General features: G+C 37.7%; 1 non-coding gene across 1 annotated transcript; it reads left to right on the top strand.

The window, feature by feature from the left end:
- The first annotated feature begins 646 nt into the window (after positions 1–646).
- Positions 647–753, top strand: LOC117278401 (small nucleolar RNA R71). The gene has a single exon (XR_004508774.1). It is a non-coding gene; the product is annotated as a small nucleolar RNA R71 (small nucleolar RNA).
- The last annotated feature ends 4,537 nt before the right edge of the window (positions 754–5,290 follow it).

Genomic DNA, 5,290 nt, shown 5'->3' on the forward strand with positions numbered 1-5,290 from the left:
TGATTTCTATCATATTACTGTCTTCTTGTCTGGTCACCTGCTGTTTTTGAGGTTGTTGGTAAGCCAATTGTTGTTAGTGTTGCTGATTGTAACTCGGTTACCTTTGATAAGGAACAACTTGGCCTTGTGGTCGTGCTACCATATGATTGGTATTGTATTGTTGCTGGGCTGGTCTGTACTGCTGACTTTGAGGTCCCCATTGCTGTCCACCTTGCCTCTTACCCCCAAAATTATTTACATAATTCATGTCTTCTCTGAAGCCCTGATTCTCATTTCTCCACTCCACGAGCAAACATGCGGCTGATTGATGCATGAAGTGCATATGCCTCCATTTGCTGTGTCAATAATATGAACCTGTTTCGTGCCCATCTCGTCAATCTTCATTGTCAGCAAACTCATCTGGGTCATTAGAGTGTCTATGTTTTCTGCATTTGTATTGTTTAGGTCAAGAGCAACAAAATGCACTATTAGAGTGAGTGTTGTATCCCTCGTCATCCAGCCTGAATTTTGAGCCGTCTTTTTAAGAAGAATCTTACACTCTGTGAATGATTTGCTCAAGAATGCACCCCCAGCTGAAGCATCTACATTAGCCTTTAGACTATTAGCCAAAACCATATAGAATCTCTGTCCTAGCATCTGATCCAGGATGTCATGGTGTGGACACTTCACCAATATACCCTTAAACCTCTCCCAGGTTTCTTGCAAAGTTTCAGTTGGTTTTTGCCTGAACTGCAATATCTCATCAATATGCCTTGCAGTCTTGTTGGGTGGATAAAACTTGTTTAAGAACTGCTTGACTAGTTCCTCCCAAGTAGCAATGAAGTTTATTGGGAGTGAATTCAGCCAACTTTCAGCCTCCCCAGTCACTGAAAATGGAAACAGTAACAATCTGATTGCTTCGTGTGTCACATTCGGCTGTCTTTGAGTGACACAAATTGATAGAAAGTTCCTCAGATGTTGTTGTGGGTCTTTGATGTAAGACCCAGAGAACAACCCTTTGTTATGCAGTATGTTGTTTGTAATTTAAAAAGTTTTCGCTTATATCGGAGGGACTGCAATTGCAGTTGCCAGATTGTCAGCAGTTGGTTGCGCCTAATCATATAGAGCAGCCTCCGGCACAAGAGTTGCTACCACTCTGATGTTTGGGTCAACTCGATTATTTCAATTGTTCCCGTTGATGTTCTCAACGTCACCCGTTTCAATTTTGATTTGTTCATTTTGTTTAAGCTGTTTGCCCTTCTTGATAGCCCGATTCAATGTCCTGAATGCTTTCTCGGGATCTGAGAGACCTTAAAATAGTTCACTAGTTCTCAAGGAGCTTCTAGGCATGCACCTGAGGCACAAAAGAGTTCAAACGTGAGAATTTCAATGGAAATATTTTTAGCACCACGGAAAATTAATATAAACTAAAAATCCTAGCAATTCTTTCAAGTTGTAACTAATAACACCGTTAGTTCCCCGGTAATGGCGCCAAAATTTGATCACGCCCTACTATGCCTTATAAAAAGGAATAAGCAGTCGCTGCAAAAATAATTCGATTCAAGAGTCCGGAGTCGAATACCACAGAGAACCAACCTATTTGCCACAACATTTCAGTATCACTAATGATAAGCTCAGACAACTTCCAAAGTTCAAGATTTGATTTATGAATTAACAAAAATTACTTAACAAAGAAAAATAGACAATAAAAACTATCAACTAGAAAGAATGAGGTTGAATCAAGGATAAAAAAAGGTCTAGGATTTATGATTTTTCCAATTGCCGGATTAATTCCTAACACGCTAGCTATAATCTCGCCGCACTACTCTCTAAAGATGATCGGTTCTTATTTATTGCAATTATCTCTCGATCAATTACAATAATTTACTAGAAGTATTCTCTCGAATTACTCTAGCTGACAATTCGTACAACTCATAAAGATCACGCCAAAGCTTTGTTATCTCTAATCCCACTTTTAAATCCAAGTAATTAATCTCTTAAATTACTCAGAAGTAGCATTGTTCAATAATAATCTAATTAAGTATTATCTCTCAAGCAATATAAGATAACTAGACACGATTAATCAAGGGCGCTTCAATTAACCACAAGAAGCACATAGTTGAACAATTAGAGAGTAAAAACGGCTCAATTATATCAATACGCAATCAAGAATTCATCCAACAATTGGTTCCATCAACCCTAGATGACAGGTTTAGCTACTCATAATACTACTCAAAAATACATAAACTATTATCAAACCAATATTCATAGAAATAAAGATAGAAAAGTAGAGAGAAACTCTTCGATTCGTCTTCTTGAATGAACTTGAGGATCTTTCGGGCTCAACTTTGCTTCAACAATGGTGTTTCTTGCCTTCTCAGGTCAAGCGCGTGGCTGAAATAAGGGTTAGAAGCTTTTATATCACGTCCCTAAGTCAATTGACTAAGTTGCCCCTCAAGATAAAACGTAGGAAAATTTGCCCTTGTGCTATAGTTGTGCTTCGCACAAGGCCTGGTTGTGTTTTTCAGATTTTTCTGTGCTTTTCTTGTGCTTTTCCTAGTTACTTCACTGCCTGGTCCAATTTTTCTTTTCTTTAAAAATTGTCTTTTAGCTTCATTATTGCTCAAATCAGCTCTATTCTTTACTCTTGGCTTCCTACATAACAAACTTCAACAATTAAGCTCAATTGGTCATCTTTCAACATTCAAAACACCTCAAAAGACACCAAAGTAGGGGTAAAATATATGCGATTACATGTAATTCTAGCATATTATCAGCCGCCTATAAGCTTCTCCACTACGCAATGTTTTTACCCTTCTCTTTTACAAACTCTTCTTCTTCGAATTTTCTTAGAGATTTTCTGTAAAGCCCTCTTCCTCAATAAAATTTTCTAACTCAATTTTTTTACCATCATGTCTTCTACAACTCCTGTCCCCGAAAACTCTGGCCTTCACATTGGTGGTGGCACTTCTAAGAAGAACAAAACCAAGAAAGCCGAAATTGTTCCTCCTGCCACCAACACAATTATCCCATCACAATTAAATTCTGAAACCGATCTCCAAGTACAAAAAGAACCTATTAACCCCAAAAATGGCAGAAATTGGCCTGTCAGTAGATATCCTTCTTCCATTCGCCCTGCTAGTATTCCTGTTATGAAAGAAGACTGTGAATGGAAAACATTGAAATTTTGGCCCTCAATAAAGTGAAAAGGATCACCTTTAGTAAACTGAGGTTCATGTACATTTACACAAACCGTTTTACTTTAAGAATGGGCCAAGAAATTGATCCCATTATCTTAGAATTTTACCACCACTACCAAATCTGCTTGGCCCAGGTAAGCCCATCAATATGGCGTACGGTGACTTGCCTTCGGGTATTGTGCACCCTAGCCGGAGAAACCCTCACTCTTGCCTATTTGATCAACCTCTACTCCCCAAAGAATTTTTGTAGAGGTGTGATCAAACTCAGCAAACGCAGCCACCATGCCATCATTACTAGTGTTGATGATGACAATGACCGTGGTTGGATGGAACAGTTCATTGTCATTGCAACTTAGGCTGTGCATAATTTGGTAAATACCGAATTACCGTACCGAAATCGAAAATTTTGGTATTTGGTATGGTATTTGGTTTAAATTTGTAAACAAATTTGGTATTAGGTATGATATTTCGTATTTAAAAAAATAGTATCAAAATACCGATTCCGTTCCGAAATATATAATAAGTTACACAATACACATATTATTAATTATAACATACTAAGTTAGATAATACTTTTGTTTTGAGGCTGGTAGTAATGCCTATGTACTTCTTTAGGAAAATTAAGGAACAATGCAGGCTGCAGATTTTGACTCTTATTCTCTAGGATGCCAAGAATCTTAACGTAATACTTTTACGATTTTGGGATGTTTCTTCTTGTATATTGAATTACATCTATTGGATTAGTCCTTATTGTATTATTTAAGTTCAGGAATGTCACGACCCAAACCGATGGGAGGCGACGGTCACCCGGTACCTTACTCAACCGAGTACCAACGTAACGTATCTTTCGTATCATACTATCATAGGTAAATGAGCCGGAGAGACTGTCGTGAGATAAGTAGAATAAAACATGAGGAAATACTCAATATAGAGTGACCCAACTTGATATACCGACTTATACATATGACAAATTGGCCTATAAGGCCATACCAGTATTCGTATATATGACATCTATCTACAAGCCTCTAAGAGTACATATATATCATAAAGGTCGGGATAGAGCCCCGCCATACCAATCAATACATATTCAAATCATACTGACCAAATAGGCAACTCCGGAGCAAATGGAGCGCACCAACATTTTCCCTTGAGCTGATAGCCTACTTGGAGAACTCTCAACCTGTCTATCGGGACCTACGGGCATGAAACGCAGCGTCCCCAGGCAAAAGGGACGTTAGTACAAATAAAGTACCGAGTATGTAAGGCATGGTAGTAGGATATAAAAGACACGAAAGAAACATGGAGCAAAGAACTCAACCTGTAATTATGAATAACTCTGTGAATCATGAAAATTTATAATGTCATGCATGTGCATATAAATGCCATACCATGCATAGGTATATGTGTACATAAAATCATCAAACCTCTGGGGGCATCCCATCATATCATCTCAGCCACTGTGGGCAAAATCATCAACGTATACTAGCTGATCAGGTGGTGGTGCGTATATAACGCTATAACCTTTTCCCATATCCCATATACATATAATATACACGTATATAACGCCATCTGGTCTTGGGTCAATGTACATGTATACATGAATGAAATGCATAAGAAGTACGTTAATAAGATTTCTCAAAATGTCATAAGATCACTATGCCTTTGATTAATATCATGAAATAAACTTTATCAACTTGCGTATTTTTTTAAGACCCATGAACATATGATAATAATAATACACATGGGGAATCAAGAATATAGACATTCCTAGTATTTCTATGAATAGAGTCATTTATGAAAGTTGCGTATTTGCTCATTTCGTTTGTATCCTACAGATCATGCCAAAAGGAAAGGAGGGATAGCCTTAACATACCTTAACTCCGTTGAGTCCTTAATACCTTCCAAAAAATTCTTCAAACAACTCAATTCAATCTACCACATCATAAGGAGATTTAAAATCAGTGCTGAGTAAATGCTAAGTCCGCAACTTAAACTAGTAGCTCGTTTACGTAAATTTGGGCAGCATCTCTCCTGTAACTAGGCCCTCCTCCAATACCATATACCAACAACAACAAGAACACAACAATAACAACATGTAAGCATCATTTTCC

Source organism: Nicotiana tomentosiformis, chromosome 12 (genome assembly GCF_000390325.3).
Source record: "Nicotiana tomentosiformis chromosome 12, ASM39032v3, whole genome shotgun sequence".
NCBI lineage: Eukaryota > Viridiplantae > Streptophyta > Magnoliopsida > Solanales > Solanaceae > Nicotiana > Nicotiana tomentosiformis.